Here is a 26,427-nt window from a genome sequence, read left to right on the forward strand (position 1 = left end):
ACTATATTTTGTTACACTGAAAGCATTACAAGCAAAGTGTATATGAGCAAAGTGACATTCAGTGACAGATTGAATTGCATTATGATAAACTAAAAATGGCAGAGACACTCAGTCCTTTGGAAGATTTTCCATTTTGATAATCAGTTGATTGACATGGGAGGGTTCCATTATGAAACTGGCTATGATTTTTAGTTTGGAAAAAAGCCTCCTTGTGATCTAACATGGTTTTACCCTTACAACAATGACATTACAATCTGCAGTTATGCTGGTTTTCAGGAATCCCGGATCATTCTTTTAAAAATCATCTAATCCTTACATTTCCCACCAGTGGCACAACAGCAGCTGTAACCAAACACTCATTGTACCAGATCATGCATGATATAGGAATATGGCCTTACATCTGGCCAGGATACTCGCAGTGGCAGCCTATAATTAACTGTTGGTATGACTTTTAAGGTCATGTGTGTTAAAAGTACAGTTGGAGTTCCGAGGTTCTTGAGGCCTCAGTACTGTGCATTTATGCAGCAGGACCTGAGAATGTGCGTCACTTTAATAGCATTTATAGAGACACGCTTCAGAAAGCAGCCTTTTGTGCTCTATTGGTACAGGTGAAACAAGGAGAGGAATGGAAAATACCCAGGAGCAGACAAAGCTGCTAGTGACAGCTTTAGAAGAAGAGAAACAAACACAGGACAATACAGTCCAAAGAAAAACAGAATGAAAAGACAAACACTTCACTGAGTTTTTATGTTTGTACAGCAGGTTACTTTTCCATGTTTTTTGGCTGTCTTCCCAAAATGAGCAAAAATATTTGCAAGGGTTTCTCTAGTGAAGATTAAGCAAGTACCAATTTGCTTATAATGTATGATTTTGGGAGATGTTTCTAACTGTTAAAGTATCAGTGGTATTACTGGATTATTAAGCATGAGAATTTTCACTCTATATTAAATTTCTAGTATGTCTATGTGTGTGTATTTTACGTTTTTTTAATGAAAGACATGAATGCAATTAAATCTTCACTTAATGTGTTGCACTTGTAATGTATTACAGGATCAATTTCCAACATTATATTTCAGACTGAATGGCAGTTGGTCTTTTTGTTTGGTTTTGGTTGGTTGATGGGTTTTTAGCTTGGCTTTTGTGAAAGATAGGTAAGGGGTAAGAATAAATTTCTAACTAGCCAGTATCCATGTAGAAAGAAGAATATTTTTTCTCTAGGCCTAGTAACATCCAGCTGAGAAGAAAATCTACTTTGTTGGTGTACCATGAGCTAAGACACTCAGTCACTGGCAGCTAGCAACAAGTTCTCACTGGTCTACAGCAATCCTGCTGATGGATTATATTCTCTAACAGAGAACATACATGGACTAAGGTACAAATTGCATCAGCAGCAACAGCTGGGTAAAATAAGATTTAACTGCTTATTGGAAGCAGATGGTGGGCTGTTAGGTAAAGTCTAAAGCTACCCTGGAGAAGCAGGAAACAGGCTTGAGGGATGTTGCAGCAGGCAGGAACTGAAAGCATTAGTGTAAAGACTTTGTGGGATGAACACGTTGAGGCACTCATTCCTAATGTCTCCCTACCTCTATTATGAATGTTAAGGGCTGCAAGCAGAGAAAGACAAATTATAGAAACAGATGGAGAGTCAGTGAGGCATAGAAATACAGGTGCTATATGAACAGATGGAGTAAGGGGGGGGAAGAAAGGAAGAATGCTAAGTCGAGAGTCACCGGCCTCTGCCTGCCTCTGGATGCATAAAATTATGCAGGTGTACAATGGTTCAATCTTGGAGGTATATTCAGAAATTAGTTACATTACTGTTTTTCAGATAATTAATTCTTTCCCATTAGGGACATTAGTTTCTTCCCTCCACTACATGCATTAAAACAAGCTGACAGGCCTTTGAATACATCTCACTGCTAGAAGATTTTCAAAACGTTATCTTGTGACAGAGCAGAAGTAAATCAATATCACTAAGAGCCCTTTTCCCATAAATACCATGGCAATGCCTTTTTTCCCTCCACTTTAGACCACAGTAGTTTGCAGACTGGTGTTAGACACAATGACAAAGATGGAATACTCTTGCATTCAATCCCAAGACTGATAGTATCACTGTTCTAAAAGATGGTGGCAGTAGAGGTATTCAGTTTGGTCAACCATCTGATAAACTTAAACTGCATTCACCAAATACCAAATCCAGCATCACCTTCCCATTATACAGCAAAGCACAATCTCACCATCTGACATAATTACATCCATTTCTCTTTTGTAGTAAAAGGACAAAACCCAAATTTTATCCCCAAAATAGTTGTTTGATGAAAACTGTGGCTTAACTCTTAAATTCAAAATGATAATGTATTTTCTCTCTACCTTTGCTGATTTAGCACAGGGAAATGTCATTATGATTGAGAACCCCCTTTAACAGAGCTGGCTCTGTGAAACATGCAAGGTTTATCTTAACACCAGTCCTTACTGGTAGCTGTCTGGGTTTTTGAACTAGGTTGGCTGGAGATCTTATGATTGACAGATTCAGAAGCTACACCCACCATGCCCAAGTTTAGCTAGGAAGGCAGCTTCTCAGTAGAAGCTGGACTCAGATTGAGGCCTTCAATGTCCATGAACCACTTCTGTGATTAACCATTAAGCTCTGATTAAAATGCACACATGCCTGCCATCCTGAGGGCTCCCTTTTGAAATGCCCTCTTTGAAGGAATTTACATTTGTAAGAGAGGCATGATATCTTCTTCCGTTTGTTATTATGCTTTCTTCTATTAATCTTTTGGAAAATAAGGACAGTATTCCAGGCATTACTTGCTGGTTATCATTGATTGCAAAGGTCTCAGCTTCTCTAATTTTGAAAAGGGTCTTAGTTCTTTCCTACAGCAGCATGCCTATTGAAAAAATATTATTATCATATTCTCATTAAATCCAGAAATTAGAAGGGAAAATATCTGTTAGGTCAACTGGTATATACGCTTTCAAGAAGAAGACTTTTCCCTTTCACACATTTTAAAATGTATGCTTTGCAGAACTCATACTTTGCTTGGTTAAGAGCATCCTCTGTGGAAGGAAAGCATTTCACTTTGAAAGATTATTTCTTGAGCTCCAACACAGACATTGGAGTCTGGATTAACAATTTCAACTTCCATGTCTTGTCCACAGCAACGCTTCTGTGCGAACACCGGCTACCGTCCTAAACACTGATATTAAACAATGTCAGTGCTCAAGTATTTTCTGGCAGGTGATCAGAATGAACATGAATGCACACAAATGCAGCAGAATAGACTGGGATCCCAAAGCAGCATCCTCATCAGTGCTGTCACCCTCATTTTCTGCGTGTTTTTTTGAGACATTCTGTATAACCCTTTGCAATCCTTTGCTTGGTTTTTGATTCAGTTTTGTTATCTCAATTTATTCAGTTATCAGTGACTTACATCAGTATTTCATCATAAAATCAGAATGAGATCACAAAGGTCTGCCAGCTGGCTGAAGAGCAAAGTTGAATGCTTATTAGATTTTGAAGGCAAGAGACTACCATTTTAGTAGATTTATGCAAGTCATGTAGTCCTACTACAATAAGATGTCTCATAAAGTATTAGCTCTGGGAATACTGCAGGATAAGGCATACATTAAGCAGATTAAAAACAAATAGGAGGTGGCAAAAGGCAACTGCAGCCATTTAAGGAAGGATCACAAGATCCGTTGGACAGAGTCAACATTCTTAATGTGAAATCACTCTTGCACAAAATTGAGCATTTGAGCCTGCTGCAGTGATAGTCAGAGCAGCAGCAAGAAGACAACTGTCACTGACTACCCTGAGAACCAGTGAATAATTTAATGCAAGCAACCACCAGTACCATAGAACACTCCTGTCCTGAAGAAGTCATTTTAGCAAAGTATCCAAAAGGCATCTGTATACTAAGATAGTAAAATAATAAGACCTGTCAATGTGCACAGCTATTGTTTCTGTAGTTGTGAAATCCTTTTTTGCTCAGCTAATATATTTAAAGGAATTTATTTTTTGACTTACACAATACATGCAAGAGCTGAAATCTCGAACAAAAAGTTGATTTTCAGCATGAACTTATTTATCAGAAAAGGTACCTGTAGAGAGGAGAAAAGAGACTTTACCATCTAACCTGTTTTTAAAAAGTGCTTTGGCCTCATTCCAGATGCTTGATCTTTTATCATCCATGAAGCAAAGGGAGTAAACTCACAGGAACGAAGTTGTTCAGAAATCTTTTTCACTCATGCACAAATACGCACAAGAAAACGTATCAAGTCGACATTCACGAGGATGACAGATGCACCCAAGGTCTTGCTGACATTGGCAGCATTACAGGGGCAATCTGTATATAAGGACAACGTGTTCTTGAGCAATTCCTCCTAATGAGGTAGGCGTACAGATTAGTTCCTTTAATATCTCTGGCATGAAGTCTTGTCTTTTTTGCTTATGAACTAAGCACTGCGGAATCATTGGAGGACAATGCTGAATAATAACATCATTTGCTAGCAGGTGGATGACAGACCCCAAAACAGATTTCTGAAATCTTCCTATTCGTGTAATACAAAATATTCCCCCCTCTTGAGACGAAGCAGCTTAATAGAAGGGTCAGGGGGGGAAATATCATAAGCCTGAATTTTACCATTTTTCATGAGCATGAAATTACCAAAGGGAAATAATGCAGACTGTAAAAATTAGTCTTAAAACTATTATAATTTAAGCATGCCATATAAAACATTGAAATATGCATCTACTACTTTAAGGAAGGGATGTTCACTAGAAATAATGAGTTAATTTCAGGCCTATCCATTCTTTACATATTTAATCCCAGGAAATGGTAGTTTTGTTTCAGTATGTACAACTACTAATATATTGTCATACTTTTTAAAAGGACACACTAAACATCCTTCATTTACTTAGGAACTAGTTGAATACATCAAAGCTTTTATGTCATCAGAAACAAGCAATCCTGCATTCATGGTTGTGAGCCAAATAGCCTCTGTTGTGGTACTATGACAGTAGGGTGTACTGTAAGTCCTATTGAATAACTCCAAAAAGCAGCAGCAAGCAATATCAAATCAATGGCTTTCAAATACCTCCTACCCTGCTTATAGGGACAGAATGAAGCCAGTTCATGGGAACCACGACTACAAATTCAAGGAAAGCTGGGGCAAGGTTTTCCCCTGCAAAAGATTTTAAATGTTTTCTGAGTCAGGATTAACCTATTCTTCATCTCTCGAGTTCTTACACATGCTGCTTAAATCTGGTTTTACGAATAGAACAATTATCCAGGAAAACTACACCTACTTCTCTCCTCCCTTCCCCTGAAAAGGTCCTATTAACCTTAGAATTCTTTATCCTATCAATATATTGCTGAAATCTTTCCAGACTGAACACGTCACTCTTCTAGCTATAGTTTTAGGAACAAATACTACACTATTCCGGCCAAGTGAACTCATGAAGTGTGAATTGCTGGCATGGAAAGTGCTGTTTCATACTTAACTGCAGTAATTTCCTTTAAAACAAGAAATGGGGTTTTTAATTTAAAAATTATTTAATACTTCCCTTATGGCCTCTGAGTGTGTACATCCCTGATACACAGGGATATAGGTGAGGATTTTCCCCTACAATCTTGATTAAAAAGATACATTAAACATAGCTATAGAAATAGCATATCTAGTTATGTTATTCATTTGGTCATGGAACTTGGATGTCCTTATCAGGATCAGTTGCATCGCTCTGGGTACTGCAATGCTTTATAACTATCGTCCATTCAAAAACCTTTGTTTTGCATCTCCTTTTCTTTTCAAAAGGTTACTTAATAAAGTGAGTACCTTGAAAATAGAGCTTGATGGACCTGATGAAGTTCAGAAAAGTCATAGAGCTGTTTCTAACATTTTCTGTGATGTTTGTCATTGTGGTATCTTTCATAAACAGTTAAAGTACAGTCCCTAATTCATCTGCAGTGTTTGTAGTCATTTATATACCAACAATGAGTTTAAAGTTAACCTGATATGGTAGCATTATTTTCACTAGTGGCAATAAAAGTGACACTTGGAGAGAGAGTTCCACTTTGTCTAGCCTTTTAAATAATTGATTGAATAAGGAAGAATAACCACCCTCATTGTACAGATCAAGAACTCAGCCAAAGTGCTGACATCACATGTCCAAAGCCTCCCCGAAAGGCAAAATTCAAACCACAAAAAGAACAAATGAGCCTATGTACAACTTTAATGCCTGTGCAATTGTGTTCAGATTCTATTGCCTGGAGATCAGTCATAGAAGGAAAAGACTGGCAGCAGTATGCTTGCCTAAAAACTTTATGGAACTCAATGACACCTTACAAATACTGTAGTAATGCAGTGGATCTTCTGGGTTTTGTCACCAGAACAGGATGTGGAGATCTCAGGGAAGCCTTTTCATTTTCAGACATCCTGTTTAGACCTGGAAAACTGCATCTCAATTATGAGTGAAGCAACAGACAGGGTTTTTTTTATATATTAATTTTTTTTTGGTGCTGTTGGTAGTAATTTTACTTGCTAATAACACTGAAGACAATGGTTCTCTTTCAGCAGCATAGAATAAGGCTTGGCACATCTTTTCATAATGTGCAGCAGAATCAGCTCAGCTGCATTAAGGTTATTCTTTCCACAGCACATCAGCCATTCATATTTTCATGTGAATTTGAAGTTAATAATTTTAGTCACCATTTTTAACAGATATTTCCTTTACAATGCCTATTGCATCCAGTTCAAAACGTCACTATTTTGTGGAAGACAGTTCTGTGCTTCCTTCCACTTAGCAATAATTATTGGCTTAGTTCAATCCTTCAGCCATATTTCTGAATAAATGGGAGAGCCTCTATTGGGATGATCCATGTTAACAATACAATTACTTAAATTGTATTATTCATATGTTTCCTGGCATTAAGAGAGGCATTACCATGTGCTCAGGGCAATCATATGGGTAACAAGATCAACTAGGTATTTCAATCTATGTGACGTGAATAGGCTTCACCAAAATGACAGAAATACCAGAGTTATAAAAGGCAGAGCAGAGATGTCATATTTATTTTGTATTTCAGGCTCATTAGCTCCAATTAGCTGTCAAGCCAATTAGCCTGAACTGACATGCCAAACCTCCTCCCTGTAAGACCAACTCAAGTACATTAGCCAAGGACTGGGGAACTCCATGGCCACTTGATGTTGCCAGTCTCTTTCACCATTTCAGTGCAGCAGCAGGAACAGTAACTTGAACACTCATTTTTGCAAAGCGATGAGGAAAGGACATGGCATAAAGCAATGACAATGTAATACAGAGAGAGCCCTTGATGAGTCAGCCTCAATGATCTGCAAATTGCTAAATATTGCATTTCCTTTTATTACCTCCTATTTATTGCAAGACATCCCTATAGCTACAGGGAAGGGAAAGAAATCTCGCTGCATTTATTCTTCAGCCGAGAACCAGCACAGGGCTTATGTTTCCCTTAAACCTTCAAAACAAGGATTAAGTGTGACTTGACTGCTGTTGGCCCAGCTAGTTCTTTTACAGAGGTGTGAAATTCATCTGGTCTGATCACAGCAAAAATATTTTAGTCTCCTTTTCCAACTGGTATTAAAACTAACTTCTCAGAACAAACCTATTACAGGAACAGCTGCAATAGCAGTAGGTGGGGGGACAGGAGGAGAACCCTTGAATTTTACAAGCTGTTTTAAGCTCTCTTGAAGCTTAGAGCTATCTTAGGGTGATTATGTTTGTCCTATTTTTAAAGCAGCTACTGTTTTTAACAATTATTAGATTTTTGTGTTGTGCATCTTGGTTTGTTTACATGTATTATGACTATATTTCGATTCTATTCCACTTCCTGGAAAAAAAAGTGTACATTAACTCTGTACTATTATGTTAATAAAGTATAACAGCTTACTAAATAAGATGGTCATACTCAGTTATTTATCCAATTATTAAGTCAGAGGTTAGTAAGTCCTCATTTAGTATTTAAGACAAAATCAAAACAATAATATACATAACCTGGAAAATGAAAAGTATCTACCTAAAGATAGCTGAAGGTCAAGTTGCTATGACAGGGACTTCTGACCAAAGTAGTAAATAAATAAATCAGTAAACACCACTTGCTTATCAGATGGGAATTATGACACAGGAGTTGAAGTAATTCTGAAATTAGACCTCCTACATCAAAGGTTTCAATCAGGCTCCCTGCAGTAGAGCTTTCAGTATAACTCTAAGAGAGCTTTTGTGCATCCAGACCTCACTGTGACCCCCAACACCTGTAGAAAATGAAAAATATGCTCTTGCTCACAGTTGGAATACATTGAGACAGGTAGGTTAACCAACACAAAACAACAAAATCAAATGTGAGCTAAGCAATTAAGAACACCAAATCTCCTTCCCAATCAATGACACCAAATTTGAAGATCTTTCTATGTGCTGCACTGGCATACTTTACTATGTAGAAGAGGTATACACATGCCGTTCTACACCCATTACTGAAGCAAGTTAACTTTCCATGGCCCCTCTAACATCTCATGAGCGTGACATGTCTGGTATGCATCACTCCAAGCATGTGAGCTGTTAATTGCCACAGCACAAGATTTCCCTTGGAGGAGAATTCCCATGGTGAGACTGGTCTGCAGAGCCTATTCTGTGCTACTTAAGAGACAGCTGTTAGAGCAGATGACAAAATCTGAAAACAAATCGAGACAAGCACAGCTTTGGAACTGCTGTTTTAGAAATGCCAAGAGGTTTACATTACAGCATGGCTATAGAGGTGGAGTTTCTACAAGACTTCGAGGTTTGCATTTGGCACACACAATGTATGCTAATTCAAGGATACACAGCTGGGAGGAAGTGGTTGTATGTACAACATATACGTCACCTATGTGTTTAACGTAGGTGAGTTGTATCACAAAAGTAGTCCATTTATGAAGGTAAACAGCATGCTTACTCTGGACACCATCTGAAACGGGAACAGAGACTGTACAGATTTAACATTAATGACTGCCGTTAGGTTTTCCATGCCCTCACTTCAGGATGCCAAATCTGAGACACTGTTAGACATGACAGTTCCTCCAGTAAATTATTCTGAAATCAATTCAAGTGGTCGTGTACTAAATGCCCAAAATAAGAAGCAGCCCAACTGAGTGGTCCTTTCTGTATTTTTTGACTTTTATAATTAGTGATTTGTGCATTTTCTTTTTGGGGTAAAAGAAGTCAACATAATTCCACTAGAAGAATATCCAGTTGAGGCACTGGGCTATCAACCCACTCCCTACACGCAAGATACTCTGTCTGCTTGAGCCATACAGAATTAAATTTTATTATAATAGGGAGCGGGCAATATGTCTTAGCTGACTGAGTTTTAAAAAAATAAATACGATTTCTGAAATAACAACACATTATTCCAAGAAAGTGAGAGTATCAAATTACAGCCTGTCTGCTGAAAAATATAAACTCATGCAGGAGAGATAATATATTCTACTACATGAAAGCCATTTATAACTACTAAGTTATGACATGGTATTTTTTTAAATTAGAGTTATGCCTATGCTTAGTTTGTCATCAATTCTTTGTTGCAACTTACCTTTACATTTTTATATAGAAGCTCAAATTAAGTTTGATATGAAATTAAGATAAATATTCATATATGTTGAATATATCGTGAAATAATTAAGAGATTCACAGGTTCAGTTGGGTGAGAAGGGATCCTCAAAGGTCATCTTGTCCAACTGCCCTGCAGTAAGCAGGGATACCTGCAACTAGATGTGGTTGCCCAGGGTTGCAGTGAGTTTGACTTTGTGTATCTCCAGGGCCTCCACCACATCCCTGGGCAACCTGCTGCTGTATTTTCCCCACTCTCATTGTAAAAAACTTCATTATGTCCAACCTAAAACTACCCCACTCCAGTTTAAGACCATTGTCTCTCATCCTATTGCTACAAGCCCTTCTAAACAGTCCTTCCCCAGCCTTCCTGTAGGTCCCCTCAGGTACTGAAATGTAGCTATAAGGTCTCCCCAGAGCCGCCTTTTCTTCAGGCTGAACACCCCCAATTCTTTCAGCCTGTCTTCATAGGAGACAAGTAATATGAACAGAACAGCACATATTTTTTTCTTTCCAGTCAAAAAAACCACTGTATGTGTACAGAAGGACTTGGAGTAAGAGTAATTTGTATCATTCTTTGAGCTGGACTGGAAAAGAGATTCTTTACTATAAAATGTACATTTTCACTTTCCAGTGAAATTGAGTGAATTTGACTGCAACTACTAACAAGAAAACTAAAATTGAAACCTGTATTTAGCTACAGAAAGGTTCTCTCCCTAATACAATAATGTAATATATACAATAATACAACAAATACAATGATTTCAAACCCTTATGGTGAGGAATTGTTTCTTTTGCAGCATCTAGCATATTTCAGTCAAAAATATTTTAGTCAAAAATGCAACCAAGCGAATAGCAGCAATGCTAACACAAAGCAAGTTAACAAACTTTATCTCTCTCCCTTTTCTTTAAGCCCTGAAAAATTAAGAATAGTTTTCATCACTATACATAGTGCTTACAAGTGAAGCACAGACATTTGTCAATTTCTTTTTAAACATTCAGTTTTGATGTGAATGTGTTTAGCCTCTAAACTTACTAGAACTAAAACATGTTACAGAAAATCTCAAACAAACTTAGCCTAATACACGTTTTAGCACTGCTTTAGGCAGAAAAAAATGTTAAAAAAAATAAAAAACAACAACAAAAACCTGCATTTTGCATTTAAAATATAACTGTCTTTTCTTTGTGGAAAAGACTAGAATCAGCTTGTGCTAAATGAAATGCCAAACAAGGTTTGCAGCGTACAGAGAGTAAGATAAAATTCAGTCAAAATCAGAGTCCTTAATAAGCTGGACTGTGCTCATAGTAGTCTTACTAACCTATACATTAAAAATGGGTTTGCTTAATTCAGACAGTTTTCAAATCTCAATCCATTGATTCAATTTCCTTTAACCATTGATTAGTTACGTTGTTTAAAAGAAATTAAATCATATCCTGGATTATTCTTCCAAATTTTGCTAGCCTAACAGTCCAGATTGTCAACAGTGAAATCCATAACAATCTGTGCAGTTTCACAGTCAAGACCAAAAAAGCTTTTGACAAATAACCTGGTGTGTAACTTATTTTTAATCTGTGCAGGTTTAGGGCTCTCATTTCCCCAGTCGTCTTTGTGTGATAGATAGGTAGTTCACACATGGCATAAGCAATGGTGACAGGTCTATTCATAACAGAGAATGGGGATGGCCCTGCAACGTTTGATCCATTCTCTAATTGTGCATTACTCTACCCTATGAGCAAGGCTCCAAGTAGGAACAGCAGGCCTCCTCACCTGCTGTCATCATTTATTTTCCCTTCAGCCACCATGCTTGGGAAAGCAAACGTAGCTGTAGCACTGGGGCATGATATATCCATGTAGTATAAAGAAAAAGCAGGCTCAGTCTGGCTTCGGCTGGCCAGATTCACCTGAATCTTCTCAGGCAAAGATATCCCTGACTACTTTCTCTCTGACTCTTTACAGTGTGCTGCTTCTTCCCTGCGTGCCTTGAACTAAAGGAAAGATAATAATTTTTTGCCAGGCAGGCAGTTACTGCTTTCAGCCACATGGCTCTCTCCCAGCTATTGACTGCATTGCCTTCAAAACAGGATAGCATCAGGAAATTTATGTAACCATTTGAAACATCAGCCATAACAACCAAAGAGCATGTCTCAGGTTAATGACAAGGAGCTCCACTTACAGCAATTGCTCAAAATATGCTCCCAAGGACTTTATTTGACAATCTATATCACAAATTTAGAGTATTTAGGTTAATCACTGCCTAGAAAGAATGATTTCCTATTGTAAACATAAAGCATTTCCCTATTTCTTAATTTGGGGGAATTTGTGAATTAATCCTCCCTTAACTCTCTTCCTTCCATAATCAGTGCAAGAAATAGTATTTGAGGCAGACAAATTATATTGCTTGCATTAATTTACTCAACTGATCGCCAAGAAATGTTGTTCTCAGATGGTAACATAAAGAAAACATTACTTTATCAGAAGGCAGAAAATATGACCAGGTAGCAGACAGAAGGCACTGCTTTTTAAAGATGCCTGATCCTCAGAAGACATTGCAATGCTTTAAAAATCCCAGTAATGCTGTGGTGTCTGAGAAGTGTGGATCCCATTACTTCATATAACATGGTATAAAACAGAACAGCAAATGAAGAAGTAGAGTTTTGAGTTGAAAAGACAATCCATGTTCTATAGGAAGAGTCTGGAACACTTTGGCTGACTCAGTTAACTCCATCTTACTACAAGCTCTTAAATCGGGGACAAGTTGATAAAAAGCAAAAATGTGCATGGGGTCTGACGGCCACTTTGTACTTACATACTGAAGCCCCAGACTTACAAGGTTAAAGTGATTTCACATATAATAAGTTCTCATAATGATTTCAGTAGTAGTAATGATGTCCAGCCACATATATTTTTTAAGAAAAAAATGGAAGTTATTAGCATTATTGGTATGAATGTTTTGATTGCCGCTTTCCTTACTATATTAAATATTACTGCAATATAAGAAAAGCTTCTGAAATATTTTCAAGCAAATTTCTTTCTAAAGTGACTTGCAACATTTGTGAACATGCTGTTTGATATGTGTAGTAAGTTATTTTAACTAATGAAAGGATGCAGCAAATAACCGTGGAAAGATATTATCTACAAAAGAAATAGTACTCTAAGACCACTTCATTCAAGGTCCTCTTTTGAAAGAGGCAACACAGATTTTTAATTTTTTTTTTCCCTTACATTGGGAAATAAACTTTAACCACAACATCATCTCACAGAGCACCTCAGATCATAAACTACTGAGTCAGTGATGCCAAATCTTCCGAAATAACTGTTAGACCAGAGTTGAAGCAGTGACTGAGAATGACATTTTCTACATCCCATCACCAAATCCCTTCAGGTCAGCAATATAAGCTTACGTCATGAGCCACCTGCTGTGGGAGAAAAGTCTCTTCACTTATAGGCCTTATTTATTGTCCTGCTCCAAAGCAAGGGGGCACCTGGAGATAAGTCTTAGCAGCCAACACCGTGCTTCTCTGTAAATCTACAAAAAACTCCGTGATCACATAAAAAGTATTGAGAGGGTAAAGCTGCCTGTTCAGCTGTGGCAGTAGGAACTGTGTGCCACAGTTGTTCCCAGTCTTGAATTTTTACTGCATGCTTGCAGAGGCCATTTCAGCTCTGGTGCACTGCTTGCTCTTCCAGAAGGAAAGGCTTTAATCCTTTTATCCAATGGAGCCAGCTACTTTCTGGCAAGAGTCATTACAGTGTTATCTGTGATCAGCAATCGTCTCCTCCACTGAGCCCACATGCTCTCCCTAAAGCAAACCAAAGATTTTTTTCTCTCAAGGTTTCTTATGTCATCACAAATAGAGCTGAAAACACCATACTCAGTCATTTTGTACATTTGGGTAGTGTTCTGGGCACTATGTTTGAGCTCTTTGCTCCATTTATTTTCAAACTCTAAAGCATCTGCTACTCAAGTAATGGATCTAACTTAAAAAAAAAAAAAAAAAGTTTCTTCTTTAATCTTTACAGGGACATATGAGTGCATTCCTCCTCCAGAAAACAAAAGCTAATGGCTTTCTCTTTTCAGAGGTACATCTGATTGTTCATTTCATATGTTGGAAAAGGGTTGTGTGCATAGTCTGAAACGTAATATTGGATTTCTAGGCCCCTGTCAGAAACAGCAGTTAAAATCATTCAGCATTTTAATTTAATAAAGGCAGCTGAAAAGGGATAGCCCTAATGGAAACCCTGTCACATCTTATCCATCTTGAAAAAAAAAAGGTATCTCATAGTAAACACTGTGGCTCTAAAATATGACAAGATGCCTCAGTGCCCTTAGCTTTCTCTTTGGCTGAGCAAACTGAAGTCATTCACTTCACACTATTCACAGTACCTTAAAAAGTGAAATATCAGCCTTGGAGCACCTGCCAAGAGAGAAGAGCAAAATAATAATGTGAGGGAAAACTGTGTAAAGGGATTCAAAAGTCCCAAATCCCTGGGAGAGTTATTATTAGCTGACAGATTTAGATTTCATTTCTGCTAGAAAAATTTCAGACATTAGGGACACTTCATCATTAGTTTCAGAAAATAAAATGTAGTGACTTTTACCATATATCTTAGTTGAAACAAAACAGATACTTGAACTAAAAACTGTTCTCAAATTAGAAGTACAAATCAATATAGTCAAGACAGATTATTGGAGTTCGCCAAATTATGTCTCAGAGGAAAAGTAAAAGTTTTAACCTTTCCTAATAATAGTTGTTTCTCATGAAGAAGCTAGGTTGGCCACACAGGCTTCCCAAAATTAGTGGGTTGAACCATGAGAGGAGACTAAAAGTTCTTCCATAAATGACAAGAACACTTTGGGGGGAACATCTCAATAGAAATAACAGAAAATAAAAAATTAATTTTGGAATTTTTTTCTGCTTCTTTTCACCTTTTCTATTTATTTAATCTTTCCACTCATAGAAAAGAAAGACAAAGGAAACAAACAGCTTTAAAAACCTAAGTGCTAAAAATACTGCTCTTCTAAAGAGCTCAGAAGTTCCATGAAAAACAAACAAATATATAAAGCAAAATCAGGGTTTGAGAAAAAAATTGACCTAAAGAGAATCCATAAATGTTTTCTGACAACTAGAGTGATTGCTTATGTCGAAAGCACCAACATCATGGGCTTTCTTTCTCACTAGTAAGAAAGGAGTTACCAGGAATAACAGAGGGTGAGAATAGGGGAATAGTTCCATGGGTAGCAGGACTAGCAAAACTTCAGTCCTGCAGTCTCTCCTCCAGAGAAACAACTGTCATTGTAGACCTATATTTTTGCCTGATCTTAAATCTGAAAATTACATTTGCTTAATTTTTTTTTTCAGTTTTATCAAATGAAGATGAAATCACATAACTGTTTAAGAATTGTTTTGAAAGAAACAGAAATGGCAGGAACGACATAGCATAGTAAGTCAACTTTCTTTAGGAAATCACTAGGTGGATGGTGAATGACAGTACATTTTCTGCAAACCAGAAGACTGCGAGACATCAATAACTGCTTATATGTGGAGTTATGAAATGAAAATGCACAAGGAAAAGTTTGAAGGCTAATGCAAGTTTTTCCAAAATACATGAAAAACGTATAAAATAGTTCACTTAATTCTGATACCCCATTTTGCTCATAGCAATTTAAAATTGAATAGGTGTAAAAAAAAAAGATTTCATAGTTTAACACTAACTATTCAGTAGCAGGAAGCGCAAGGAGGAGGCACATGCAAGTTACTGAGACACTGAGTCATTGTCTCAAGCTTATGTACTCTTCCTAGGCTTGACATTGTCTTGTAGCAAGATCTTTAACAAACCACACTTTTCATGCCTTTTTTCCTGCCCTCTTAACCTTCTTGCGCATTTATACTGTACAGTAACATATTAAAATCACAGGCATACTTCAGAATTTGCCTTCTAATTAGGCAAGGTTAAGGAGGAGTTACATCTCTGTAAATCTTGACATCCTTCTTAGATTTCCATGTTTGAGTGGGGAAAAAAGAAAACAAACAAAAAAAAAATAAAAGGCTCAAAGACTTCATAAGTAGCTATTTTCTGTAAAAGTGATGATTAATTCAAAAGCAGAATTCAAACAATGGGCATAACTCAGGTTGTGCTTAGAAATAACTAGGAACAACAGTAATCATCAACAGTCTTTGAAAATGCTTGTATGGTTTTCCTCCTCCAATCCTATAAAACTTACATTCATCTTTTATTTTCTGTTCTCTGCATTCTAGTTCTTTGTTTTTCACATGCATCAATACACAACAAAGACATGTAAGAAATTTCTTATTTCTTTCTCTTCCTCTACCACTAAAAAGCTGACAAGCAAGGCGAAGGAAGATTTTTATATTTACTTTGAGATTAGATCAAAACATGTTTCTCTGGCCTTCTGCTTGGGAGGTGCATCTTAGGGAAATAACAGGATGGTCTTGTTCTTTTTCTTCCTGTTTTCATTTGCAAGGTATTCTTTGAGCTTTACTTGATATTCCTCTTTTCCCTCTAGTGTGCCTGCACAAATGTTGCTAGCATCATTACATACAGAAAGGGGAGGATCTGAAAACAGAGGCTATGGAAGGAGCTGGCTAAGTAAAACCACCAGGGTATAGGAATTCAAGGCAGGAAAACCTACAAAGCCCTAAAAAGCTTTATACCAGACACCAGCTGTTAATGAGAAAAGAGAAAAGGGTAGTTTCTGCAACATACTGGCTAAGATCCTCTACAACATAATGCTTTTCCTCTCCCTTTTAGCTTGATTTGCTAAATAAATGCATAACTGGACTGTGAAACATGGCAGAAGAATATTAAAGGCTACTAGGATGTGAAATAGCTGTATGCTGATGTAGTTCTAACCCTGTGTAGTGAAAATCTGTGTAATTCATACGGGACTCGGCACTGCCAGAAGTCTCTGATGTGTGAGAATTAGACAAACTTTCAGTAAACCTTCTTCTGCCAGTTGCATCAGTATGTTCCAGTTATACATGTATAGATACGTGTTACAAGGTTAAAAACCAGTCCAAAGGCAGACAGAAGTCAAGGCAGCAACCCAAACAGCTTTCTCTGCTGCTGATTATTAACCTATCTGTGGCTCAAGCTCCACTTTACACATTCTGTTGGGAAAAGCTCTGGAGATCTGCTGACAGTGAGGCACAGGGCTTATCGAGGACAAGTTCAAGTTTTCACAAAGGCACCAGATGTGAATGAACTCTGAGGGCTTTCTCCTACTTGGCCTATGTCTAGCAAAGCATACCCTTTCTCACTGCCACTGCAGCTGAGTTTAGTTCTGAGATGAAACAAAGACTCACACAATGAAGTAGAAGAAGAAACATAATGGTAAATCTTTCTGCTTTCTCTTTCACAGCTCTCAATGTGGCCAGTCATGGGAGCCATGCCAGGAGCCATGAGTATCTAAGACTTGAGATCTCTGACTTGACTTGGTTATGAGATTCTCCTTCTCTTCCTTTCATTGTGAGGAGACCTTATTGTGGCCTTCTAGTATCTTAAGGGGGCCTACAAGAAAGCTGGTGAGGGACTTTTCAGGGTGTCAGGTAATGATATTACTAGGGGGAATGGAACAAAAATAGAAACGGTAGATTCAGATTGAATGTTGGGAAGAAATTCTTCCCCATGAGGGTGCTGAGACACTTGAACAGGTTGCCCAGGGAGGTGGTAGAAGCCTCATCCCTTGAGGTTTCTAAGGTCAGGCTGGATGTGGCTCTGAGCAACCTGATCTAGTGTGCCTATAGCAGGGGGGTTGGAACTAGATGATACTTGAGGTCCCTTCCAACCCTAACAATTCTATGAAAAAGCTAGCACTGCTCCACAAAATCTGGGTAGCACTTTGCACTGTCTTCTAACAACTGTTTGAGTGCTTCACAAATTCTGTATGGATTAAAAAGAAAATGCAAAATGAGATTAGTTTTAAAGATGGCATTTTTCTATAGAATTATTTTCTTTCTAGATTCTTTAGCCTGGGGAGTTGCTTTTCAACTCCAGTTCTGAACTGTGAGAGTAATACTCATTTGGATTAAAATAAAAGTTTACATTTTCTAGACTACGGCATAACCTATGTGAGAAATGTTCCTGTTGATTGATCCTGTTGCTGTACCAGCAAAAGAGACCACTCTACAACTCTTCACATTCTGCCATCTAAAAAACAATAGTCTGTGGACTTACTACAACAGAAAAAGCTCTTTGGTCTCTACAGAGTTGACTTTCTAAGAAACTATCCAGATGTACATGCTGTTTCAAAACTTTCCACTTGCCCTGCAGTCCAAATATATAATCTAGCACAATCTGATGCCCCTTGGAATCCATAAACTGCTAACTGTATAGGTAGCATTGTTTCACCTTTTTCTAGGTGGCATTTTGCATTCTACTTAAGCACTTAAGATTTCATTGTGTAAAAGCATCAAAACATAAAATGCTCAAAGGGGAAACAGCTCAAACAATACAGGTACAGAGCCAAAAGCACCTTACACAATATTAATTGAGTAAGAAGAAGACCATGGTGAATTACAGAGGTTTGAGAAAAATGAAAGTCAAAGAGGAAGAAAGTCCATTCTTTGAAGTCAGCTAAAGAACTGGCAATACAGCTAAAGAACTATTTCACACTACCTTGTCTGGCTTACATTTCACATTCTTTTTGTTGATATATGTTTGTATGTATATACTTATATACACACATTGGTGAAGCAGCTGAGATTTTCCACACTCATCTGGAACAGTGTTTATATTTCATCACTCTAATCTCTTGCATTGAGTAAATATTTTGTATTGGAATATCTAGAAGGAAAACTTCAAAAAACACAAGAATGTGTCAAAGTGACAGATGTGTCAACTAATCTTTGTAATCCCTAACATTGGCATACATTATGTGGTATATCTAAGGAACAAAAGGCATCACAAAGGCTTTGCTCTTGCATGAACATTTTACTTACCCAAGTTTGAAGAAAATGAGAAGAATTCCTGAGGAAACAGGAATTTGCAGTGTATTGGAGATCCTAATTGCCCTAAAGGCTGCTTTGTCCATTCCTTTTAGCATTGGTAATCAAATAGCTTCCTGGGTCAGGTCTTGCAGTCTATAATTTGTATCACAATGTATTTGATAGCCACCTAGCACTGTGCTGCTAGCAAGCTGTAAGATTTTTGGAATCTACCACTATCTGCAAGTTTCCCATTCATATATCTCTTCTGCTAATGCCGTTCCTTTTTATTAGAATGCACTGAGCTTTTTTCATTAAAGGTAATCTATTTTAACACTTGTGACACTAGTAGGTAATTGTGTATTCCTTTCTTCCCCTTTCCTGTAAAACAGCTGCTTTGGGAGTTAGTTCCTTTGCCTAATGTTGTAGGATCTAGTAGTTCACATTCTCAACATTTCGTTGGGGATATAAGCTGTGAATTTTACCCTGTATGTGACAGAAAAGCAGATTTGCAACCACCAGAGCAAATCAAAAGTTGCATCATTTCACCAGTCCCTCATATTGCTTTAGTCCCTTTGCTGTGGTTGAAAGTTATTTCTTCTACCTCATAAAGCTAATGTATGCAGTAAATTACTGGAGAACACTTTGTGGGAGGGATTATCCAAGAACCTCCAACACTCCTGTGTTCATGCCAATCATCTCTGTTCTACATTCCCTGCAGCTCTTTTGCAATCATTAGGCTTGTCCTCTAAGTTAATGCAATTGTTCACCCAGCTAAGTTCAGCTTCTCCTAGCCATGTAGCTGCTACAGACTGATTTAACTAGAAAACCTGCCTGGGAAGCTAAATAAATATTCAGGTAGTGAGCCCACACTGAGCTCCAGTCTGTCACAGCTGTGTTGGTAGCAGTATTTCATTTGTCTAGTTTAAAGGTAGTTTCATTATTTGTGTGTTAGATACAGTCACGGCAGCGTTGATAATGTTCTCAAGGGACATACAGAGCATAGAAGTACAGGATTGTAGAGGAGCAGGAAATCTTGGAATTAAATCCAGCAAAGGATGTAATAGATAACAAGAAGTGCTTCTTCAAGTGCATCAGCAGGAACAGGAATACCAGGAAAAATGTAGCCCTGCTGCTGGACAAGATGTGTGACCTGGTGGCAGAGGATACACAGAAGGAGGTACATTGGTACATTAAGAAGAGTACAGAGAACAGATCAAGGGAGGTTCTCCTCCCCATCTACTTCTGCCCTGGTGAGGCCTTACCTAGAGTATTGTGTCCAATTCTGGGCTCCCCAATGCAAGAGGGACAGGGAACTACAGGAGAGAGTTCAATAAATGGCTACAAAGATGATTATGGGACTGGAGCATCTCTCTTGCAAGGAGAGGCTGAGAGACCATGGAAACGTTCTCTTTAGGCTGCACAAGAGAAGACTGAGAAGGGATCTTGCAAATGCATATAAATACCTAAAGGGTGGTGATCATGAGATTGGGGCTGGGCTCTTTTCAGGAATGGCCAGTGACAGGACAATGAGCAACAGATACAAACTGGAATGCAGAAGGTTTCACTTGAACTTAAGGAGAAACTTATTTACTTTGAGGGTGGCAGAGCACTGGAGCAGGCTACCCAGAGAGGTTGTGGTGTCTCCTTCTTTGAAGACTTAAAAAAACCTGCCTGGATATGTTCCTGTGTACCTTGATCTAGGCGTACTTGCATTAGCAGGGGGGTTGGACTGGATGATTTCTAGAGGTCCCTTCCTACTTCTGCCATTTTGTGATTCTAACCATAGATTATACATGACTCAAGCCAGGACTCCCACTTTCAGGCAACCTGTCTGTCTAGTTCAAGACCCACACAACATCTGTTCCACACCTATGGCACAGGTACAGGACGGCACCAGAAAGGTACCACAGTAAAAGACAGTGTCAGTTGTCATGTGCTTCATGAAGGCAACAGGAGAGGTCAAGCGAAAACACAAAGCTTAATAAATGAAACTTGTAAATTACTTTAGATTGTGCAGAGACAGAAATGGAAATCTACAGTGAAACTTAGCAGCTTGATCTGGGTCCTCCTAACCTTGACTGAAGAAAATTACTTTAAATGAAGAATGGTTTCTTACCTACAAATAATAGTACAAGATACAATGAAACAAGTTTGAGTTTGGTGTCTAACTTCTTAGTTTGGGGGGCTGAAAGCGTTTGACAATTTTCTGGGAAACTGCATCCATATTCCTCTGCCAAGACCATCTGCGATGGAGAAAAATCCTGGTGAGACTCAAGACCCCCATTTATTTCAGTTTTGGGGTGCAGTTTAACTTCGCATAGAAAGGCTTTCTTAATAGTAATTATTATTTAAAATTCTCTAAAGTATTTACCAAGAAAACGTGTGCCCATTTATGCCACAGCTCAGACTCTGCTCTGAGTCTTAATGAAGCTCATGAGATATCAGTTATAAATGGGAACTGTGCAGAGCAACTGATTCTGAATATGTTAATGGCACTCTACAGAAAGCAACATATTCCTCCGCAAAGACTTCGCTGCTGCCAGGAAACTCTTTTTACTCATCTTCAATGATTACTTTACATAAATACAGAACTCGTGTATGTGTTTCTATAAAAGAAAGAAAATTTTCTCTTAGCAGTATTCAAATACTCTTGGGGATGCAGAATCTTTGATCAGCCATTATGTTATACAGCTTTTCAGATGTCTCTATCTCCCAAGTTCTGATGACTGAAACATGTTTAGAACAAGAAGGGCTATAATTGTAAAGATTTGTGCCTTTTTTGAAAAGTCATAGCTAATGATAGCTTTTTAAATCAGCTTCTCAGCACTCTGCATCTTCTAGAGGGCCGGTGGGAGGAAAGGATTACATGCGTTCCTGGCTGCTGCCTTGAATTCCTTATTCTACTTCTGAAATCTCTCTGTACCTTTGTGAACTAACTGTTGTAAAACAGAACAACCCTCAGCAGCATACCAACCAACCAACCAGCAAACAGAGACCTGGAGCCTTTTGTACATTTATCAGTTGCATCCTAACCCATTCGCAGAAATATTATATTTTGGAAACCACTAAAAAAAATAGTTCCTGTGAACACAAGTTTAGTCCATTTTTCTCAGGTTACTCTACCTTGAAAACAGAGGAGTTGCTGAAATTTTCCAATTCAAACAACTTTGTACAGGAAATTTTAGATAACCAGTTAAACATGATTTTTTCAAGAATGCTGATTTTACATTGATTTATATGAAATCTATGTAATTATGCATTGAATGTAATTCTAAAGAGTTGCTCCAGTGTTTCATACAACCAATACTCATGAGAACGGCCAAGACTCCTTATCAAGAGGTGACTACGGTGTGCAACCAGTGCTGTATGTGCCAGCTGTACAAAAAGTGCACCAATCCATTTGAAGACAGAAATAGAGCTGCTTTCATTCAAAATATTGCATGGGTTATTTCCTATGGCTTTCATTAGCACTCACTATGGAAATTTTCTCATCGGTCATATGCCAAACAAGATGTTCTGTGGTGAAATTATTCAGTATGGATGTTGTGATATGGAATCCAATTCATGTGATATGAGTTTGGTTCTATCACAAATATAAACCTTTAAACACACTAAAAATCAATGACTAATTACTATTAATGAACTAAAGAACAGGTCTAATCAATTTAGTTAAAATCATGGTAGCAGCCACTCACTCTATTCTAGGTCTTCTAAATTTGCAGAACCACAGAATGGCAGGGATTGGAAGGGATCTCTGGAGATCATCCAGTCCAAGCCCCCTGCTATCGCAGGTATGCCGAGATCAGGTTGCACAGGAACGCATCCAGGTGGGTTTTGAAAGTCCCCACAACCTCTTCAAGCAGCCTGTTCTGGTGCTCCATCACCCTCAAAGTAAATAAGTTTCTCCTTAAGCTCAAGTGAAACTTCCTTGTTCTAGTTTGTACCTGTTGCCCCTTGTCCTATCACTGGCCATCACTGAGAAAAGCCCAGCCCCAACCTCATAGCCTCCACCCTTTAGGTATTTACAAGCATCCCTTCTTGGTCTTGTCTTTTGCAGGCTAAAGAGTACCAGGTTTCCCAGCTCTTCTCATAAGAGAGATGCTCCAGTCCCTGATAATGATTGTAGTCCTTCACTGGACTCTCTCCAGTAGTTCCCTGTCCCTCCTGAACTAGGAAGCCCAGAAGTGGACACAGTACTCCAGGTGCAGCCTCACCAGGGCTGAGCAGAGAACCTCCTTCAACTTGCTGGCCACACTGTTAATAGACCACAGAGTACCATTTGCCACCTTAGCCACGAGGTCAATACTGTTGCCCCTACACAGATTATGTTATATAGTGGTGAGAAAGTGAAATTCAAAATCCTTTTTAAAAATCCAGAAATAAATACAAACCCTAACAACAATCACGTTAATTTCTTTAGTTGCTTTAGCAGCTAACATATTTCTGCCTGAAGACTCCCCCACTTTTTCCCCATGAAGATACTGACAATTAATGTCAGAGTGACACAGAGAACATGCATTTCTATTACCTAAAATATTTTACCAGAAATAGTTCCTGCTCCTTTTTATCTCAGTAAACATCAGAAAAAAATGTATTGGCTAGCTTTCCTTTGTACTAATCATTTGAGGATGAAGAATAGCATGAACTGCAAACACAGAATGGGGAACAATCCCACTACGTCAATTAAATTGACAGCATATGGAAAAATGCTAGTGAATTCACTACATATTTCATTTTACAATCATTTCAGCTTGAGCAGAATATCTGGGAAAGCTTCTTATGTCTACAAGAGTTTTTTCCAGAAGAGAACATTTATTATAGTTGTCTTGGCAACATGAGCCCTGTGGAAATATAAATCAGAGCTTAAGAATGTTTTATTTTTAAACTCTAAAATACAACAGAATTAAAATAAGACAACTAGGTGAGCAGAACTTGATGATATGGGCTCTGTTAAATGCATGAAATGACCAGATCCATTACATGTTAAAGTATTCCACCTAGCTTTGTGCTGATGAAGCTTTGAATGGAGTACAATCTTAAAACAGGAGCCAGGACCAAAGCACTGAGGAAGGTGTAAGCAAACTGAATGAAGCCCATTAAAATATCAGTCAGGCTAATAGGCTTAGAGAAACAGGACCCTTTGCAAAATTAGAGGGAACTGAGTAGAAAATAGAAGACTGAAAGTACTCTTGACTCTGATTTTTCAAAATCTTAAATACTATAACAAAAATTATTTAATTGCTCCACATGGCAATCAGGATCCCCACCTTTAGAAGCAATGCTAAAAAATCCAGATTAAATGGAGAGAGAGTTTAAGCTATTAATTAACACCTTTAATATCAGTAGTTCTTAAGCACAGACTAAATGAAAGATTTTTTTTTTCTTGTAAAGCTGTAAAGAAATTGCTTCAAAGATTTACAAAAGCAATCTATCAAATCCCATAATGTACTGTTTTTACTGGAAACAAACACCAGCAATCCCTTTCCCTCATGTACTGCCCAAGGCTAGCACAAAGCTGGGTGTTTGCAGTACTGCCACCTGTGCAAGAGATGGACTTGGACACAGCTCCACCTGAGCAGGCACACAGCCTGTCCTAGAGAAGTCTCTGCTGCCATCATTACCTTCAGATCAACATCTATGGAGAATCACGAACTTCAAATTGTGAATCAAAGTCTAATAACCTTTCTTCCCATGTTATTTTAACTAAAAGGTTCATCTAGTGGCAATTGCAAAGGCAGAGCAGAGGGTGTGCAACCCTGAGGAAATAACTTAGCCCTTGAGAGTTGCTACTGCTCTCATCACTAGAGTTTTGGGCCAATAGGAAATGTGAAATTCAAAGATGCAGCTGAAAGATTTCTAGCTAAACAGCATATAAACCTGATTTCAGCAGAAGACAGAGAAGAAAGTACTCTACTACCCAAACCCCAAATTGACTAACCAGTGATGTTCAGCCTGGAAATAGATTTCAAGTTAGTTTTGTCCGCACTTTCCCAGGACCCTAGCTGTGGCATGTCATGTAAAGATCTTATTTTCTGTTCATCTTTCTGGACAGTAGCTGTAGTACATTTCTAGCTTGGCACCAGTCTAGCAAGGCCAAATAGATTTCTTTCTTCTATCAGCAATCACTAGTAAAATAACACAGGAAATAATCAGTTAAAACTAACCTGACACCAACCAGAAATCAACCAGACTGGACAGGATAAATTCCATTTTTGTGATCTTATTGATGCTGTTACTTTTAAAAAGAAACTGTGATCTAAAAGGAACAAAAAGGGGTAGTCAAAGAGTGAAGTTACTCTAACTCAGTGTGAATTTCAAAAACTCACTAGTACTTTTTTCAGAACTTTTGTCCTTTCTTAGTCTCAAAAACTAAACTTATTATAGATAATGTTCTCAAAGCATTCCCAAGGACATAGAGAGATGAAATTTAACAAAGCAGGAGCATGGCTGGATAGAACTTGCTCCATGTCACAGTAAGACGTTTCTGTTCTATCGCAAAGAAAAGCTCAAAACCTCCTGATTTTCAAAAACTTGTTTCTGTAAAGGTTAAAAAAAAAAAGGAATAAAAAAAAAATCAATGTCTTTCTGTACTTTTCTTTATTGTTCTTCGTCCTTTACCATGGTAACCTAGTTATGTCCTAAACCACCTCTATGCAGTAGGGCAGATACGCAATGCACACCAGCAGTCTTGTAACTTGCTCTTGCCTTCACTTTAGGTGTAATGAGCTACAGTAACATCAGCTATAAGAAATATTTTGAGTTTTCACTTGCGGTACATATCTCTGTAAAGAGAAAACTTCCAAGTACAACCCACTTTGCAGAACAAAGTCAAAGCATAAAGATGCAAATGACATAAGGGTACTGGTATACTTCAGGATTATCCACTGATGTAAGTCTTCCAGTTGTCTACTCACTGCTTAAGAATTTGCCTTGGCTAGACTTCTTAAATTTCATCTTTCTTGAGGTAGTTGATATTTTTCATTCTTCTGTACTGCCCATTAGTATCTGTGAAGCACTTATCTTCAGTGCAACCCAGTAAAACAAACATTTTATTGATGGGTAACAGAGACAAAAGGCTCTTAAGATTGTACCTAGGATCTCAGGAAATCTGTGAGGAAAAGAGCTCCACTCCCAAATTTCTATCTGCCATGTGAAACCTCACTACACAAAAAGTGTTTTCTCTCTTGCTTTCTTCTATTTACTATGACAATTTAGTCTGTGAATGATTCTTCATGATAATAATAGAGGAGCAAGGGAAAGGAAACCTAAGGTATGTTTAGAGTTTCTTGATATACAAGAACCTTCCTCTTCATTTGAATGGGGATGGTTTGCAGTGCCAGCAAAATTTCATTATGTTGAATGAAACTGGACTGTGCTTGAAGTAGGTGCTTTGACTAGCTTCAATACTTCCTCCATTGCAATCCTGTGTGTCTCTGGGATGATCCTATTTGACTCCAAATAAAGACAAGTGAATTGTGGCATGATCATGCAGATATTCTCAGCCAAGTCGCAAGGCTTTGTTTTATGCTTTTACCACATGGCATTTGCAAAGTAGCATGTGGGGTGACAGTTTTAATCCACTGGAATTAAAATGTAAAAGTATGATGCTATATTTCAGCTAGGGAACTGGGTCCATTCTTTCATTTTCTAGTATTGTCTCTATAAAGCTCTTTCCTTAGCTCTCAGAAATTCTATAAACCTCAGTGACAGATTTCCAAGTGTAGATATATCAAGAGACATTTTTTTCATTCTTAATGTCTGACCTCTTCTCCAAGTGGCTACTTTAAAAGCAGAGGCTATTTTCATCTAGAATTTAACATATCATGGTCTACAGTTCAGATTTGATCTGTTTCTCATGT

Source organism: Indicator indicator, chromosome 7, assembly GCF_027791375.1.
Source record: "Indicator indicator isolate 239-I01 chromosome 7, UM_Iind_1.1, whole genome shotgun sequence".
NCBI lineage: Eukaryota > Metazoa > Chordata > Aves > Piciformes > Indicatoridae > Indicator > Indicator indicator.